The sequence below is a fragment of the Stegodyphus dumicola genome, chromosome X1 (assembly GCF_044657685.1).
Source record: "Stegodyphus dumicola isolate Sdum_Otavi_A_Nest chromosome X1, ASM4465768v1".
In the NCBI taxonomy this organism is placed as follows: Eukaryota; Metazoa; Arthropoda; class Arachnida; order Araneae; family Eresidae; genus Stegodyphus; species Stegodyphus dumicola.
In genome coordinates, this window is record NC_140780.1 from 5,067,442 (window position 1) to 5,087,520 (window position 20,079).

The 20,079-nt window shown below is 34.7% G+C and overlaps 2 long non-coding RNA genes across 4 annotated transcripts in view; one reads left to right on the plus strand and one right to left on the minus strand.

Annotated features, from left to right (window-relative positions):
- LOC146993065 (uncharacterized) overlaps positions 1–6,715 on the plus strand; it is a 58,568-nt gene extending 51,853 nt beyond the window's left edge. The window contains exon 11 of the long non-coding RNA XR_015038594.1: positions 4,292–6,715. This is a non-coding gene — a long non-coding RNA (uncharacterized LOC146993065). The remainder of the gene's footprint in view (positions 1–4,291) is intronic.
- A 4,500-nt stretch (positions 6,716–11,215) lies between these two features.
- LOC146993066 (uncharacterized) overlaps positions 11,216–20,079 on the minus strand; it is a 150,831-nt gene continuing 141,967 nt past the window's right edge. For all 3 annotated transcript variants that reach the window (XR_015038298.1, XR_015038296.1, XR_015038297.1), the window contains one exon: positions 11,216–11,513. This is a non-coding gene — a long non-coding RNA (uncharacterized LOC146993066). The remainder of the gene's footprint in view (positions 11,514–20,079) is intronic.

The following is a 20,079-nucleotide window of genomic DNA, read 5'->3' on the forward strand; positions in this document are numbered from 1 at the left end:
TTAGCTCGCGCAATTGGCAGATATCGTGTAAGTTGAAGATTTTTATGGCCATAGGACGGATTTAATTTGTCAATATATGGATTAATATGTAAAAGTAATAAATCTTATTTGGAATATACTTATATCGTGTAGGCCAAAGGGTTAACGAGATTTGCATTAGTGAATATTATATTAGTAGAATTATATTAGTATAATATTATATTAGTAGAACATTATTCTACTAATATAATTAAAATCGTTGTATTTTTGTGTAATTTAGCGCGAAACAAACTTTAAAGAAAAACTATGAAGGGCATACCACGAAGCTGGCAACGGGTTCTGCGAGTTATTTTGTTGCCGAATTTGGCGATCATTTGGCGACATTTTAGTCCAGTCCCTGTATCACAAATCAAATAAATGTAATTGACCACTATGTTAGCTGTAAACGTAAGTTTACCCTCATATTGCTTCTCAGTAATTTCGAGAAGCAAAAAGTACTAAAATATATTTACGACTGCGGGGAAAACTATTAAAGTCTGAGGTAAAAACTATAAAGACTGAGTTCAGTTGCTTAGTTTGTAGAGCCATTAGGTTAATTGGAAGCAGAAAAGATGAAAAATATGCAACCGCCTTCGCCGGGAATCGAACCACGGACCTCGGGAATACCGGCCCAGCGTGCTACCGTTACACCACGAAGGCACTCTAGGGAAGTGGAAGAAATATCTTATAAGTTATTGTTGTTGCGAATTGTTTAGCTCCGCGTGAACTGAGATATCCGAGTAGCTTTCTCTTTAGATCCTTTTTGCACTGTGTTTAACGTTTTCTCGGCAGTTTGAAGAGTAAGTACTAACTAGTATACTGTGTGATACTACGACACTTGTAAGAGTATTTCTGAGGAAACGTCTAGAAATTTCAATTGTTTATTTTAATAAAATAAATATTTATTAACCTATCATCGCACCTGTGTGCATTCAATCTATGCAATCGTGCACGTTTATACTTCATCTTTCCGTAAAATTTTACGTTTGAAGTACAAATTCTTGAAGGTTTTTAAGAGACTAGATGTTTTGCCAAACGATTTAACTATAAGTTTAAGAGCATGAATTCATAAGAATACAGTTTTGCGAGTTTCCTTCAAAAGAAACTATTCTCAACATTTAATATTCACTGTTACTCACTTATAGACGGAAACTTCTCGGCTGCTTTAATGAGATAACATTTTTCTTCCCCTGACAAAAGCGTTCTTATTTTTAAGTTTTTCATTTTAATATGAAAATCTATTAGCGCACTGAAGTAAAGTAAATATTAATGTTTCTCGGCAGAAGTTTTACATAATTTTTTACTTACGAACTCGTATACGTTGGTTTCATATTTTTGTCGTCCCTCATCGTTTCTGAATGATTTTATTTCTTAATAAAAAATTGTATCGAATTTTAAATTATATTTGAAGGCATGCAGAAATTTAAAATGCGATGATATTTAAAATTAGAACAATTTCATTTCCGTTCCGAGTAATTTACAAATATAAGAGTAAAAAAACTGGGATCACTGAGTCGGGTAACAATTATATATATAAATAAATATATTTATATACCTTTTGTGCGGCCGATTGCAACCAAAATACGAGGTGAACATCTACATGTTATAGCAGTCCTATATACAAAATTTTAACGTTCTGAGGCTACTCAATTTTGATTTATGCGAGATACGTACGTACGTACAGACGCCGCAACAAATTCTCTTTAGAATTCATTTTAACCTTCAGCGCTCCGCATGTTTTTGTACCACTGCCTACTAGCAACTCTGGCACATTTTCGCAGCGGAATGCAGCATCCAGAATATCTGCATAAATCTCTTTCTTGTAAATATTTTACTAAAGAAAGGGATATGACTATTCTCCTTAACTGACCAATAATCCTGCATATTCCCCTTAGGTATCATACCCATATTGATAATAACTCCAATAAAAGCACAAAACTCATCCTCTTCCACCGCACGCCACGTTTTCGAAGTAGAATTACTAGATATTTCTTTATGCTTTAGAACATTTTCTGCGTCATTGTTGGTTTTCTTTATAATTTCATTTACCAGTTCATTTGTGAAAAATAATTTGAAATATTGTGTCGGCTGTACAATATTTGTAGGAATTTGTGGTCCAATGACGTTTGCGGATACACTAAAATGTATTCTTTCCGGAATATCTAATTCTTCCGTGACATCGCGCCATTCATCTAAGTCTTCTCGCAACTCTTTGCTTTCACTTTCAGTAACCTACCATTCGCCGTCTCTTTGGTAGTATAATTTCGGAAACACTACTTGAAGTGTCAGGATTATAATCAACATTGTCTTCCACAATATCTTCTAACAATGAAAAATCAAACACATCTTCACTATCACTCAACTCTATATTCTCCTCCCAATAATTGTTTTTCTCCATGTTGCTAACCCTAAAATGGGTCAAATAATGTTTCAATCGTAACAGTAGTGAGAGTTTTAACTACAGATAACAATTGCCAACGCCGACGATTCCGTAACACCTTAAGCCTAATCATGCTAAAAACATTGGGCTCCGCAGAAGCCTACGGAGTTACGGAACAAATGACGGACGGCTCCGTAACGGAGCCAACGGAACGCTAAGGGTTAAATCAGTTTTATAATTTTTTTTTGGGGGGGGGGAAAAAAAGAGTCTTTTATTCTGCCCTTACGTACAGATGTCAAGCAAAAACATCTTTAACTTGCATTCGATAGCGGTCAAAATGGATATTTTCGTTGAAATATGATGCTTGAAACTTTTCGCGGTTACAATACCTACTTTTTATTTCGTACAAGGAAGTAAAAATCTGATGTGGACAGCACATGACTTCCCTGTATGCCCTATTGAATTATACCCAACATTGAAACGTTATATCCTCGAATTTCGTTAGAGGTATATTTCTCATTCAATTGAGTTCTTTTACTTCGCGGCAAGGTAGAAAGACATAAAACTCGTAATATCTTCATTAACATTGTAAAATATAAAAAAATGAAGGCGCAAATACAGTTGAAAAGCGTTTAAAAAACAATTTTTGCAATTAAAATTAGAGTTTCTACCGAAAATAAGAAATTCGGCTAACGGGCAGGAAGACAGATTTTTCGGTGAACGAAGCTGAAAGTTTACTTTTGCTCTCATGTGCAGAAACTGACTTAATTCACTATTGTACTACGAGTTTCAAATGTAAACAAATGTCGGCCTTAACAATACTTCCTTTACTTCGTACAAGGAAGTCAAAAAGGTAATCTTGGTTTCACACAATTATGTAAAGCTCGGTAAACTCAAAGACAATCATTATCTTAATCATTGTATCATACTTACAAGTATCTTCATTCAGTATAGTATTATGAGTAAATTATGTTGGTATGTACTATTGTAATCTATAGTGAGCCTTTGTACTATAACAGAAATTGTAAATTGTATTGTTTATTTGATGGCATCATGTTAATCTAATTACATTGAAATCTGTCTCTTGTTGTAAGAATCTGTCGACTTTTTATTTAGTACACAATTTCAATATCATTGTTTCTTGTCTCATGTTAGCTAGTCTCATTCTTAAGTCAGCAAGTATAGCATTATCAGTAAATAATTCTAGTCAGTCTGCAAATATCGCATTCAGTCAGTAATATAGTTCTATCGGTACTATAGCTATTGTTGACAATATATATAATACTATCCATATAACTATCCATATATATAATATGGATAGTTTCAGTCAGCAAGTATAGCTTTTTCCGCAAATTCTTCTTTGTAAGCAAGTTTCTGTCTTTGTATATGTTTTTGTTTAACTATTGAATATTTGAGCCTAGTACTTTTACAGATAACTTGTTTGTTTCGTACTCTCCTCTGTTCATATGCATTTTTCATTTAGTTACTAGTTTTTAATAATAGCAAGCATTATTATTCAGTCAGCAAGTACAGCATTATCCGTATACTATGTTACTAAGTTCTGTTGTACTATATGTTAAGTAAGCTCTTTAACATACCAGAAATTGTAAATGTTAGTTTGGCATCATGTTAGTTAATTACATTGTACTATCTATTGCTGTATGAATCTGTCGAGTTTTTAATTAAAAAGTAAATATTATATATATTATATAGCATATAGCATTTGTATATGTTCTTGTTTACCTATCGAATTCTGAGCCAAGCATTTATACAGATTTTATGTTGGTTTGTTTGTACTGTACTGTATTTTCTACTGTTCTTACGCATTTTTCATTTATCTACTTGTTTATAAGAAAATAATTGTTGTATGCTTTTCTTTTTATATTATATTAGCATGCATTATCATCCAGTCAACAAATCTAACATTATCAGTACGCTATGTTACTATGTTCTATTGTACTATATGTTCAACTGTATTACTTCTGTCAGCTCTTTACCATACCAGAAATTGTAAATGTTAGTTTGATGGCATCATGTTACTTATTTATTTTGAACTTATCTAATGTAGTAAGAATTTGCCACGTTAGCCTGCATCGGACTCCCAACTATTTAGCCAGTTTGTATTGTACAATTCTTTACTGAATGTAAGAACTTTATCCTATTGAGCCGACCACATCCTACTGACTTGCAAAATCTGCAAATTTGAGCTATATATATGAATTACATAAACAAAATATTTAACTTGCAGACTTTGATCTATAGATTTTGTACTATATCTATAGAATATGGACTATAGACTTTGAACTGTGAATTTTGAATATAGACTTTGAACTATAGACTTTTCTTGGAACTACAAACTACTCTTCATCACTACTTTTTCTTTTCGTCGCATATTATGTTCAAAATTCCGCACATATTTTAAAGAGTTATGTCATATATTATGCTTAAAATTTTTGTATTACATTCAAAGTTCTGTACGCTAATAGTTATGCTATTTTATGCATTATGTTTCAAAGTTTTGTATTACATTCCAAACTATGTACGAGTATCATTCCAAATTATGTATTCATTTCAAATTATGTATTCATTTCAATTATGTATCATTCCAATTTTGTATTCATTTCAAATTATGTATCTGTTTGCTAATATCAATAAACGGCTGGGATCACGTAGTGGGGAGACGGTGCTAAACCCAATTAACCAAATGGTAAATGTGTGGTGCCCGTCTTCCCCGTTCCTAAATCCTAAATCCTAGTCGTGGTTTCAGACATAAATTGCATTAAAAGGAAAATTAGAAATTTACGAAGCAAAATTGTTCTATTTGTGGAATTGTTTATTCGGTACTTTTCCGTTATGCACTTCCGTTATGCATTTTGGCGCGTGGGAGGTTGTGACGGTGATGTCGCCAAATTTAAGACTTTTCGAAGTATCTTTAATTATAAATATCTTCATTTACTTGCACGATCCGAAATTATCTATATTCTCTCGCTGTGAACTTTATTCAATAAATGTTTAACAAAAATTAAAATTGTAATCTTCTTCGGATTGTTTATTTAAGATAAATAAAATGGAAAAACGTACGATTTAAAGGTTCCAGTATTTTGCCTGAAACGAATTCCAGAACTAATTTCGAATTTCGTAAAATTTCATTTTCTTTGGACTAAGTTAATTTTTAGGATTAGTAGAGCGATAATCTAATTATAATTGTTAATTATTACTAATTATAACTGTTGATTACAGTACCTTGTTTCATTATCTGTTATAGTTACTAAATATTCAACTAAAACAGATGTGCTCGGCAGACTATTGCGTGTACAACGAGGTTGGAGAAAATTTTTTGCCTACATTTCTCTTAAGTCGTTGAACATTGGTAGTTCGGTCCGAAGTTGGAATCCCGCGAAAGGGCTGGTTGCGTGGGCGTTTCGTGGTTTCCCCCGTATGTAAACGTGTATAGAGCCAGTTTCCCTTAGAAAGTCCTCTACGAAGGCATCCATCCTCTTCGGAAGGTAGCCCTCATGGATTTGTCATAATCACATAAACACCAAAACCAGCTCTCTTACGTGAATGAGCCAGTCGGGTTTCCTGGCAGCGAAGATTCCCGGAAATGTTTCTTTGGAACTGCAGTAGCAGATGGCTGATAGACTTGTCAGCGGTTTTACTAATGTCGTAGTTTTACTGACATTGCGAATTCTTTTCAGGAGCATTTCTTTTCTAGTTGTTTCCTGTCGTCAGCAGTCATTTCTCTTCTTTCCTGTAATCCATGATAGCAATGCGGAGTAAAAATCATGATTTTCTAATGGCATAATCTTATGATTATTTTGTGTAATACATATTTAGTGGCTAGATCGTTGCCTAAGTCCAGCAGCATCGGCGATTGCAAATTCTTATGTTGACAGTGTACGTTGAAAGTGAAAGTTGGTGCGCACGTTCAACACCATCTATGCTAAAAATGTACGCTTGGAGACGTCGCTTTAATTTAAAATTTAAAACAAAGGAATATCAAATTTAACTTACCATTCACATACCATTTACAATAGTGCACACAGCACTACATTTACTTTAAATGAGTAGCCATCCTTCTGACTCACCTTGTATATGTTACTGTGAAAGACCGAAATTGGAGAATGTCGACTTTCACCTGAGAATATCAACATTCAGCAAATACGTCGGTGAAAGACCGAATATTTTACTACATTCTTGTATATTCGGACCCTCACCGGTGTATGTCGACAATCACAGATATGCTCTGGTGAAAGTCGAAAAGAGAGGTCATAAAGTGTCATAATAAATTAAGTTGTTGCAATAAATAAGATTTGAATCACATAATTTAGTCAGTTTTTTATGACTGTTATTTTATTTTCTCATTTAGAACGTACTGTATAATTAAGTAAGTTTTTAACTTCTATTATTTTCCTTTCTCATTTTGAATGTATTGTGTGTTTTAGGTTCTCACGTTCTTAAGTTCTTATTTCAACTCTCAAGTGCGTTTATTCGCAACTGAATGACGGAGAAGAAAATATAATATTGTTATATGCTCAACATTCACCATTAGTACATGGTGAATGTCGACATTGACCGGTGTAAGTCAGAAATAAGAGTATTTGGAAAATATTTCGGACATACACCAAGAGACTACGTGAATGTTGACATTCACCGGTGAAAGTCGACATTCTCCAGATTTCGGTGTTTCTCCGTAACATATACATTTCGAATAATAAATTCACTCCAAAATGCAAAATCTACTGAAATTATGTACCTCCCTTTTTAAACTAAATGCAACACCTTCGTCTTACATTAATTGAAACTTCAAAAGTGCTCCGAGTGTTTATTTAAAGCACAATCGTACTCGACTGAATGACGTGTCGAATCTGCATATTTTTTTTTTCCTCCCACACTGAAATGAATCTGACAGTTCTTGTTGTAAAATATATTTAAAAATTAACAACCTCGGGGCTCTCATAAAATTGGATATCCATAATTTTCTGAACTAATTTTGGAAAACAGATAGATTTCAGTGCGAAAGTTTCCCTTATTTACTCAGCGGCCGAGCGGTAAAATTGCTGAACACTGGTAGTTCGGTCCGTGGTTCGAATCCCGCGAACGGGCTGGCTGCATGGGCGTTTTCGTGGTTTTCCCCATGTGTAACGTGTATACGAGCCGGTTTCCCTTAGAAAGTCCTCCACGAAAGGCATCCCTCCCCTTAGGCAGATAGCCCTAGTGTGCTTTGCCGTATTCTCAATACACCAACACCAACCCTTATTTACTCACTGGTCCAGAGTCGAAACGCCTCTGAGGATCTAAGAGCAATGGAGCCGTAATTACGTTGGATAACTCCAGGGAACAGATTGCCGCCAGATGTCCTTCTAAAGCTCCTCGCCCCCCCTCTTGGAATCTTTCGAATCGAAAAGGAAAGTCGCAATTCCGAATCACAGAAGGGACAAGGAATAGATCGAATGGAACTACGTTTGTCATGGTTTCGAATTCTGCGCTCGCGAAATATGCAAGAATGGTATATTGATCAATGAAAGCCTATTTTTTACTTCCTTGTATGAAGTAAAAAGGAAGTATTGTAATCGCGAAAAGTTTCAGGTAGCATATTTCCACGAAAATATCCATTTTGACCGCTATCGAATGCAATTGAACGACGTTTTTGCGTGATATCTGTACGTAAAGAAAGAATAAAATACTCTTTTTCTCCAAAAAAATTATAAAACTGCTTTAAAATGAATTCTGAAGAGAATTTTTCGTGGCGTCTGTACGTACGTATCTCGCTTAACTCAAAAACGAGTAGCCTCAGAACGTTGAAATTTTGTATATAGGACTGCTATAACATGTAGATGTGCACCTCGTATTTTGGTTGCAATCGGCCGCACCAAACGTATATAAATATATTTATATATATATATCCACTCTGTTACCTGGCTCAGTGATCTCAGTTTCTTTACTCTTATATGTTTGTAAATTGTACATTCTTTGCTTTAAAAATGATTGAATTATATTGTTTTTATCTTCCGGTTGAGGTTTTTATGCCTTTAGTCAATCTGTATGCAATATTTTTAGAATTATCAACAATTTTAAAGTTGTTTAAGTACCGCTAATTTTTTTTTTTATGGCGGCCATTTATTGTTTACATTTGAAGCAGCAGACTAGTGAATTTGTTACTAATCTAGAGAAACTTAGCTTCGCAACAACAAAGATAAACGCCTTCATTTATTATTGCCAATTAAATCATGCTTAATCCTTTCTGGAATTTTTTCGAGGAAATAAGTGTTTAAGATTTACTTCGTAATTTTTAATAGAGATATTTTGAGTTTTTATGTATTTTTACCTTCTCGCAAAGTGAGAACTCAATTAATTGAATGAGAAATACTCAATCGTCTGTGAAAAACTGTTTCTTTTTTGTTTTTTTTGCTTAATTTCTTTCATACATCGTTCTAGCTTTATTATAGTATTTGAATAGAACATGTGGCAACGATTAGATAATTCTATTCTTTAAATGATATAAATTTTGTGCATTGTGAGTTATGATATGAACGAAATATAATACTGTTAAGTGAATCTAGCGCCAGTGTGTCGCTATGGTAAACAAATACTAAAGTGAATTTTAAAGAATGCATTTATTCTATTGTGGTTTATGCGCTGTCGGCGAAGTAGATTTAATTCAATCCAATACGTTTAAATGAAATGCAAGAAAAAATGCGTATAATTTAATATTCCGTACAAAGAAATCATGTGGTGTACACATCAGATTTTTTTATTAAATGAGTTATTTATAATCTTTCGCTAAGCGTAACTTTTGTAGTGAAATTCCTTATAATTTAAACAGTAAAAAATTCATTTATTGTCAATTTTTCCAAATGCTAGGTTTATTAACGTATCAGAAGTGGGCGCAGCCCAAACCACCTAACCAAACAAACTGATCTCATGGTCATAACAGGCTTCCACGAAGACATGCAGAAAGGACGTTTATAAGGTACTTTCTCCCTTCTTTCGGAATGCTTCCGTGGCGTAATTGGAAGCATACTCGAGGCGCATTCGGAATGTCCAGGTTCGAGTCCCAGCGAGGGCACTGCACACTAATGGCTCTACAGTGGCGCCCGAACTAAAAAACGGTGGACGATAATTCGTCACCACCTGGGTTTGACGACTGGCTTCCCTAATGCCCTGCCGTCCTCTAAAAGAAGGTATTTTCTCTGTCCTTACTGCCTGCCTTCGCGGAAGCATAATCCCCACGTATTCGAGAGAGTCAGGATTCGAGTCCCGGCGGCGGCATCGTATATTTTTCAGGTACTCCAGCATCAAAAAATCCTAATGATTGTACAGGTTAGGGACCAAACAGTTCACTTGTTAGTTATTAGGTCTTTTGCTTGATTTATTTTGCTTGCAAATATCTTATACCAAGGGCAAATCAAAAAAAAAAAAAAAAAAAAATTGATGTGGACACTAATGGCATTCTTGTACGGCCCATTAAATTACAGAAATTTTTGCTGCATTTCATTTAAACACATTTTGTCGAATTTCATTAGAGATATATTTCTCATTCAATCAATTCAGTTCTCGCATCGCGGCAAAGCAAAAATGAATAAAAACGGAAAAAATCTTCATTAAAAATTGTAAAATAATATAAAAACATAAAATACCAAATAGTTGTTAAAAAAAAAACCAAATTTTTACAGTTAAAATTAGACTTTCTATGAAAAAACAAGCAATTCGGCCTGCGGGCAAGAAGGCAGATTTTTCCATGCACCAAATGTTTCCCACTAGGTAAAAAGGCAGTGAAAGTGCAGAAACCGACTTAATATACTATTCTACTAAGAATTTCAAAGGTAAATAAATAGCGGCTTCAGTAGGCTGAGTAGCACTTAAACAATTTTTAAATGGTTGGCAATTCTACAGCTGTTGCATGCAGATTAACGACATACATAAAAACCATAACCGAACATAAGAACGACGTAATTCAATCACATTTCAAGTGCATAATTTCAAGAAAGTGCATAATTTACTAAAATATAAGAATAAAAAATAACTGTGCCCACCAAACCGGGTAACATAGTGGGTATATATATATATACATACATATATATCGGGACACAATTACTCAAGTAATTTATCAATTTTACTGTATAAATTGCTTTTCACTCAAAATTGAATTAGCGAAAATGCTTAATCAGAATCAGTTCTTTGGTGCTCGCATTGGTTCTTGATCCCTTCTATTCACGAAAATATTTGGCCTAACTAAAATTGCCAGTTTGGCATCGCCTTATTACTTGAGTAAAGGAATAAATACACCTTCGTATTTATTTAATACGGGAGTTGGTTTGTTTGAACGGGAGTTGGTTTGTTCATCTTGAAAAGTCAACTAATTTGTACAACACGTTTAAAAATTATAACAATAATACATAATTATATAGAGCTTGATATTTGCAAGCAGTTTAGAGAAAGTGTTATAAGTCTCCATAAATTATTGCATTGAATCAGAACTTATTAGACTTAAAAAAAAAAAAAAATACATATGTAACTCTGAATCAGCATGAATATGAGGGGCGTTTATAAGAAAAAAATTACTTTCAAATTTTTTATTAGGCCATTAAATTATATAAGAATATAAATAACAAAAGAAAAGTTAGGAAAGAGATTTTTCCCACGATGATATCAGTCGTGATATTGTGTTTAAAAATCATTACACTAATGTGGCATATCCTTTCATAACCGTAGCAAGTGATTTACAGACTTTTTATAAATTACTTGTATTGAATCGGAGCTCTGTACAAGAAAACAGACTTTTTGAAAAGCTAGCACGCCTGTGAGAATTATTGATACCTGAATATGACTGATTTTTTATTTTTTTAAATAACATTACATTTCTAGTTTTGTTATGTGTATCAGCATCAATATTTTGTTTACAAACAGTTTCATAGTTTATTTAATGTTTTTTAAATTATACAAACATGGCATACTTTTCATTTTTCATTCAATTTTTATAATCAGAATAATAATAAAAAAGATCCCATAGGTATTTTTTAAATTTCGAATACAATGGGCAACGAATCCAATTTTCCTCACGTGTTAAATTCAAGTCTTGTTCGTCTTATAGCAGAGTGGCGACATCTTCTGTCTAGAAAAGAAATTAAATGATCCTTCTTAAATTAATAGAAAGATTTTTTTCTTTTTAAATCTTGCTGCGATAAGTAATCAGAGTTTTATTTAATATTTTAAAGACATCTAATACAAATTAAATGATAGTAGAGGAATATATGTGGCGTTTTCTGAGCCATTTATTTAAGTTTCAGTCACATAACTATGCAATATATAGCATACATTAATGTATAAAAAAGTATACAAATCATTTGTTATTCATGCTAAGTATAACAAACATTGCTTTCTCTTATATTTTCTGTATAAAATATGTAAGTTTTTGCATGTTTATATATAAGCATTAACATAGAAGGGCTATTCTTCTCAAAGCATTTTGCGTCGAATCATTAAATGCGGTGAATCACTTTAGAAATTGTTGCCACCAAATATTATCGCCTTGTTATTATATTAAAAAATTCAATAATAAATAAAATCCATGAATATATGCATATTTCTCACAGTGTGAAAAAACAACGGTACCTAGATCTATCAAATTTTGAATAACATTGTCATCCACCCGAATATGTGGGAATTTGGAATTAGAAATTTTGTTTTATCAATTTCACATTTATTAAACTTGAACGAATTTTTTGTCAACGAACTCAACGATTGCAAACCGAGCAATAAAAACACTGTACGAGAGGGGGGGACATTTTTAGCTACTGCACCGGAAACTGTCTATCGGAAATTCTAAACAAGCTATGCTATTTTTAAATACATTTATCCCAAATACTCTCGAAACGTGTGTGTAAATAAAAGAAAGCAACGTCCTCTTTGGGCGTAATATAAAATATGAAACGTTCAAACTTTTTTTTTCGGGAGGGGTTGCTTTTTGTGTCAAATTTAGTAGTATTTGGTTTTACGTCGACATAACTTTCCTTAATTGCTTACTGCAATGGTTTCAAACTCAAATTGAGGCCGACATTTTAACAAAACTAAATTTTATTTTAACTAAATTTTATTTCTTTTACTCAATATTTATTAAAGCATACAGTAATAGTAATGATACAAAGCTCAAAAATCTAATTCCATCTACTTTCTCTCAAAAATCTAAAGAAAGTTGAAATCAGCAAAAATTACATACACTTTGTTATTGAAACCTATTGATAGCTAAATATGAATTCTTAGACTGATATTTATTTCCAATTTTTCTAATAAACTGGATTAATCACTAAATAAATTTAATGTAATTTTAACTTCAAATAATACTTTTAACTTACATTAAAAATGAACAACCTATGAAAACTTTGCAAGTGGTACAAAATTTGAGATTAAATGATAAGAACCTTAATTTTTTATTTATTTAGTAAATGTTTCTTGAATGTATACAAAAAAATTTACTATATCAAAGATAAATTAATTTTCTCCATTTATAGATTTTTTAGGACGTTACTCGTTTTCGTCAATGAAAGTAATGTAAAATAAAGCTCAGAATCATTAAGATCTTAAAAATTCTTCCAATAACAAGTTATGTCGTACTAATTTGCCAGAAATATATAAATAATAAAATTTCTTAAAGAGCTCCATGCGGGCCGCGAGCTGCCAATTTGAAATCACTTCCTTAATTGTGTAAAAGAATCTGATGTATACACCACAAGACTTCCTTGTACGGAATATTAAATTATATGCATTCCTTCTTGTATTTCATTTAAACTTATTGGACTGAATTAAATCTACTTCCTTGCACAGTAGAATAAATGCGCTCTTTAAAATTCACCATCTTTGTTTACCATAGCTACACTCTGACACCAAGTTCACTTAACAGCGTTACATTTCGTTCATATTATATAACTCAGAATGCACACAATTTATATCATTTGAAGAATTATCTAATCGTTGCCACATATTCTATTCAAATACTGTAATAAATCTAAAACGATGATAAAAGAAATTAAGCAAATAAGAAAAAGGAAACGTTTTTCACGGAAGATTCAGTATTTTACATTCAATTAATTCAGTTCTCACTTCCCGACAAGGAAAAAATACGTAAAACCTCAAAATATCTATATTAAAAATTACGAAGTAAGTTTTAAACCGTCATTTCCTCGAACAAATTCCGGAATGGATTAAGCATGATTTAATTCGCAAAAATAAAAGAAGGCGTTATCTTTGTTGTTGCGAAGCTTAGTCTCTCTTTATTGGCAACAAATCCGTTATCCGTTTCAAATGTAAATAAACATGGCCGCCATCATAAAAATAGTTAGGCTTAGCCGCACTTAAACAGCTTTTAAATTGTTGATAACTCTAAAAATATTGCATGCAGATTTAGTAAAGGCATAAAAACCTTAACCGGAAGATAAAAACAACATAATACAATCATTTTGAAAGCAAAAAATGTTCAATTTACAAACATATAAGAGTAAAGAAACTGAGATCACTGAGCCGGGTAACAAAGTGGATATATATAGAAATATATTTATATACGTTTGGTGCGGCCGATTGCAACCAAAATACGAGGTGCACATCTTCATGTTACAGCAGTCCTATATACAAAATTTCAACGTTGTGAGGCTATTCGCTTTTGAGTTATGCGATATACGTACGTACAGACGCCACGAAAAATTCTCTTCAGAATTAATTTTAATTCAGTTTTATAGTTTTCTGGAGGAAAAGCGTCTCTTATTCGGTTCCCTACTTACAGATGTAACGCAAAAACATCCTTAAATTGCATTCGATAGCGTTCATGATGGGTATTTTCGTCAAAATATGATGCCTGAAACTTTTCGCGATTACAATACTTCCTTTTTACTTCGTACAAGGGGGTAAAAACAGTGATAAATTTAAAATATAATGTACTTTACCAAAAAATAATCATTAATATTTGAAAGAACTAAAAATAGATATAAATCTAAAATTAAGCTCGGATTTAAATTGTTAAGCATTTAGAACTTCATTAATTCAGACAGTATAAATGATATTTTACGCTCTTTCCTATAACATATTTTATCTTTTAGAAATAAGTGACATCGTTTGGCATGTAACTGTATCAAATTCTACGTTGTAGAAATAGGTACGTAATCTGAGAATTTCATTTGTTATTTGGGCAAAGGGACATTAGCACAAATGCCCTCGAAACATATATGTAAATGAAATAAAAAAAAAAAAAAAAACCTCCTTCGGGCGTAATATAAAATCTAATATTTCTGTGTGTCTTTTTAGGATACATGTTTAATATTTTATATTGAACCGCATATGAATACTTAATAATGGAACTGTAAAACTGACACTTTAGTTAGGTTTGGTATATAGTTTTATAATGGCAAAGCACACTAAGCGTTATCTGCCTAAAGGGAGGGATTCCTTCGTGGCGGACTTTCGAAGGAGAACTAGCTCGTATACACTTTACACATGGCAGAAACCACGAAAACGCCCCATGCAGCCAGCCTGTTCGCCTGGATTCGAACATCATAGAAAATTCTCGAATCTTCAGTTAAAAATTCGTCTAAAACTTTGTGTATAAAACTGAGCTGATAATATAGAATGTTGATTCTAAGAAAAGTTCCTTCTGGATGATTAAAAATAAGTATGGAATGACTTAAAACATTCTCCTTGTGATACACAACGGGAAATAAACTCAGGAGACGAGAAGCTCAGATTTTTCTGCTTTAATTATTAAATGACGAGGACACCAAATCTCAGCGATCAGGATAACGATCTTATATTTTGTTCCTTCTTCCGGCATGGCTTATTGGCGTAACGATAGCACACTGGCCGCGTATTCGAGAAGTCCAGGTTCGAGTCCTGGCGAGGGCATTCAAAAAAATCCTGACTCCACAATGGTACCTAACCTAAAAAGATGGTTGGCAATAATTCATCACTACACTTTAGATTAGGTGGGAAATAATGTAACGATATACTGCGGATATAGGACTGCGAGTTTTTGAAACGTAGTGCGAGGTTGAGTAAGGAAGGTTACAGTGCGGTAAAGTAGTGTAACGTAGTGCGAGTATCCTGGCGTTAGAGCGGTGTAACGTAGTGCGAGTTCATGTATCCTGGCGTTCGAGCGGTGTAACGTAGTGCGAGTTTGTTTCCTGGCGTTCGAGCGGTGTAACGTAGTGCGAGTTTATGTTTGGTGGCGTTAGAGCGGTGTAACGTAGTGCGAGTTTGTTTGGTGGCGTTAGAGCAGTGTAACGTAGTGCGAGTTTGCCCTCGCGTTAGAGCGGTGTAACGTAGTGCGAGTTTGTTTTCTGGCGTTAGAGCGGGGTAGCGTAGTGTTAGAATGTTGTAACGTAGTACGAGTTTGCTTTGTTTGCAGTGTTAGAGCGGTGTAACATAGCGAGTTTGTTACGCGCCGTTAGAGTGGTGTATCGTAGTGCGAGTTTTTTGTAACGTAGTGCTGTAGCTGGGCAACGTAGAGCGAGTTATGTAACGCGATAATCCGTTTGGCTCCTGCTTAACTTCAAAGCAAGATGATGCTTTAAAAGCCCGAACTCTGGTAAACCTAGCTATTCTAATTTAGTATGCTTTTTCACTTTCCTTAGATGCATAACTAAACTCCATTTCATTAAAGGCCCTTTACCAACACTTTCCAGTTCCTATCCCTCCTTATTTGCGCCAGTTGGAGTCTAGCTTCGAGGTAATTGAAACAAGTCTAAAACAGAAGTAGTTTGTTTCTATTTTAGTTAAAGCATCAAATCGTTCATCACAAAGCAACAAGCAAGAGGATGTCCACAGGGATCGTGTATGAGCGCGGGCCTTTGAAATTTCACTTTTAACCATATTATCGACCATCACTGGCCTGCTCACACACAAATCGTAGCATTTGCAGACGATGTTGCTTTCATCATCAACTGCCGCTCCAGAGAACAACTCCAGGAAAACTGCAATAGTACCCTTCAAATTTTCAACGCTCTATGCAAAAGAATAAAACTACAGATCTCACACCAAAATTCGCAGGCACTGATTGTCCACAAACCACGTCGAACTATTACTCGATATCCCACATTTAAAATAGACAACCACAGGATCCGATGCGTGGAAACGATTAACTACCTCGGCCTCACCATTGAATAGCTCACCACCTCACTGGCTTCAGCACTTACACAACAAAAAAAAACTCACCACTATGAAAATAGCACAAGCTCTGAAGACAATGCGTTGTTACTCATGGGTCTTGAACCACCGAATTATGAAAATACTACTTACAACCGTGGTGAACAAGATCATCATATATGTAGCCGCTATTTGAGCAATACCACAATATTGAGCAACCACCAGAAAGTTGCGAGCTCTAAACGCCATACAAAGACCTTTCCTTATAAATATCGCCAGAGCATTCTCAACTACCTCTAACAACGCCCTACAGACACTGGCATGTGTGCTCCCGCTCCCAATCCAAGCACAAATGGACGCAATCTCCTCAATAGTCATGCAACTCAAGAAAACAACTAACTTTAATGACACCACATTCCACCCAACAGACTACGAAGATCAGCCTAAAAAGTACTTTGCTTTGAATCTTCAAAACCTGCACTGCATTTTCGACAAATCACCACCCACAACGGAATACACGGCTTTCACTGACGGCTCAAAAATCGAACAAAAGGTTGGCAGCGCTGCAACCATCCAATATAACCTTAGCTCACACACAGAATGGCAAGGGCACCTTACATATCTAAACAGCGTGCACCAAGCTGAACTGACAGCAATCCTCTACAGTATGCAAGAGCTCCACCAACTACCAACGGATACAGTCCATGTCGTCAGGGACAGCCAGTCATCAATCTATGCTATTAAAAATCCCTGCACAAATTCACCAATAGCCCTTCAAATACAAACAATTATCAATTCCAGCCAAACGAATGGACGAAACATGGACGAAAGGTCAAAGCAATTGCGCCGGCAGGTCAAAGCAAAGCAGGCAGCTCTCGAACAGTCAGGCACTACCATCCACTTCCATGGCCACGCTCCACACTGAAGTTTGCTCTAAAAGTGACGGCCAAAGAAGAGTGGCAGAGACAATGGGATCAAGGACCGCAAGGCAGAAGGACGCATTCACTTGTCCCATGCGTCGATACTGAGCGCACCGTTTATAATTATTATCTCTCTCAATATATCTCTGATCATGGACAGTACCCAAAGAACTTCTATGAACGAAAACCTTTCAGAGTCTGAAATATGCGTTTGTGGCAATCCGGGTGATCCAGACCACTATTTATTTCAATGCCCAATAACAAGACTATCATATCCGCCATCCCACAGCACCAGGAACAGACTTCAAACGCTTCTTGATAAAGCACAGGAAAATCCACATTAGTATCAAAAACATAATTGACACCCTCTACCGTCACGGTTTGAAACTGTGTGCTCCATAACTGTTTTAAGTGCTTTTTCTTCTCTGGTACGAACGCCAGTTTTCCAATGGGGGTGCTTTTATAGTCATTGCAATAGTTTATCTTAGTGTATCAATGTCAGTACAGATTTAGCACTTAGACAATACGATCACAGTTATGCACATTAAAAATGGCATAACTGGAACTGATGAACTCTACTGTATGTATGAACTCTGACCCAATTCATGAAATGTCAATGAACTGTGAACCATCTATGTACTGCTACACTGTCCCAATAACATCACAATAACTTAGCCAAGATAATAATGTTTAATGTTTTTCCATTCAATTCTTTTTTTTATTTGTGTTTATTTGTGTACATATATTTATATTTATAATTTCACCATCGACTGTAATGTATGGTATTGTATTTGTAATGTCATTGTCATCAGCAACTGTATCTCCCGTACCACAAGTTCTCTATGCCCTAATGATTAACGTTTCAATTAACAGTGATGCGTGGCGTAAGTACGCCCTGTGGAGGTGTTCATCTCAAGAAGGTTAGTGTGAAGGAGCGACACCAGTTCTGCCAATGGCAATGTGTTGGTGCTTCCCACAGTCCTGTCCTGTTTCTATTTTAGTTTCTATTTCGCAGTGGCTAGCGCAGCTGCACCACATGTCCGGCGTTCCATACCCGGGCTGGGCAAGGTTGACTCACCCTTTTATTCCTTGAGTGGCTCGATAAAATGAGTACCAAGTTCGCTTGGGGCTAAGCACCGGGGGTCCTGCGACAAGCTGACCACTTGTCCATATGCTCACACACAACCCGGGACCCACGGTCAAGAAAGCAGATTTCGTGCACTGCAAGCCTTGGCCCACTAGGGCTACTTTAACATATTTTACATTTTTAATTTTCCTGAAAGGAAATGAGTGATGAGTTACCTAGAAAACGTTTTACGACATTTTGTCTGAATCTGTAAAAAATAAGCATAACAGCTTTGATTTAACAAATGACAAATATCCTTCTTCAATAAATAAACAAAATATGTGTAAATCTCTAATAAATAGACTGGATCGCAGTTAAAGTAATAAACAGAGGAGCGTTCTTCCACACAACATTTATTCACGAACACCAAAGACGAACTGATACATATACATAATTGACATCACAGTTTCTTTTTACAAACAAACACTACCGCCATCTATTGGCGATCTATGGATACACAATCCTAAACTTAACACTCCCCCCCCCCATGCATCCGCAACGGATGCATCAATTTTACTGAACTTCAAGATTATAAAGTCTTTCAATTGGTCTTCTAACAACACCCTTATCCAACTGAATCTCATAAGATCTAATTCTATCATATCTTCCGTGAAATAATTCCTTAATCCTACCTATCTTCCAGTTACAGCGTTTCACATTATCTTCTCGTACAAGTACAACATCATTAATTAAATAATAATTTAAACACGGGAGAATTCTTTGGAGGTTTTGAAAACATGACTGATCTTAATTCTAACAAATATTCTTTATAAAACCTTTTCCAAAAATGCTCTAATATTAATTGCCTATGCTTCCATCTTTTAATCAACTGAGATCTTGTAGATTCTAGTTTAGATTCAGGTGAAGGTAAAACAGTCAATCTAGATCCAGTTATAAAATGAGATGGTGAAAGAGGATCAGGTTCATTTGGTTCATTGTATACATACGTTATAGGTCTAGAATTAATAACAGCTTCAACTTCAACTAAAACAGTATACAGTTCTTCATAATATAAAGAAGCTTTACCTAAGATACGTTTTAAACAAGTTTTTACAGATCTTACCAAACGTTCCCAGAATCCGCCCCACCAAAGAGCACCTTCTACAATAAATTTCCATTCAAACCCATTTTTACCAAGGAAATTTAGAACCTTTACATCTTTACATAATTTATACAAATATTTTAATTCACGATCAGCAGTCTTAAAGGTTTTAGCATTATCAGAATATATAACTCTACAAACACCCCTACGTGCAAAAAATCTACGTAAGGCTTGAATGAAACACTCTGCACTTAAATTTGATAACAATTCTAAATGGACTCCTCGAGTCACTGCACAGGTAAACAATGAAATATACAATTTTGTACCATCCTTTAAATACAAAGGGCCAGCGAAATCTATGCCACTTACCTCAAATGGTTGAGCTTTCTCCACTCGGTCAGCTGGAAGAGGAGCCGATATCTCGCGTCCAGTTTAGCATTATATTTTTTACAAAATCTACAATCAT